The sequence below is a fragment of the Dasypus novemcinctus genome, chromosome 21 (genome assembly GCF_030445035.2).
Source record: "Dasypus novemcinctus isolate mDasNov1 chromosome 21, mDasNov1.1.hap2, whole genome shotgun sequence".
NCBI lineage: Eukaryota > Metazoa > Chordata > Mammalia > Cingulata > Dasypodidae > Dasypus > Dasypus novemcinctus.
In genome coordinates this window covers 14572083-14572403 of record NC_080693.1, presented here as the reverse complement: position 1 = coordinate 14572403, position 321 = coordinate 14572083, and positions in this window count along the sequence as shown.

The following is a 321-nucleotide window of genomic DNA, read 5'->3' as shown; positions in this document are numbered from 1 at the left end:
CCGCTCGCCGGGCGCCTGCTGTGTGCTGGGAGCTGCTCGTGGGCCTCGGGAGGCGACGTGCGCGCCGGGGGCTCTGCGGGGCTCCGCGGGGCTCTTCGGGGCCCCGCGCCTCGGCCCGCGCCGCAGGCCCCCTCCAGCGCCGGCCGCGCCACCAGCCTGCGGGGCCCTCGGCTCCGAGCCTTAGCCGGAACCTACGGGGAAACGGAGGCCGCCGGCGCCGCGCTCCCCGAGGGCAGGCGCGGCCCCGGGCGCGCGCCGCGGGTGCCCGCGGCCCCGGCCCCGGCGCCCGGGCGCGGGCGGGTTAAAGGGGCGGAGCCGGCG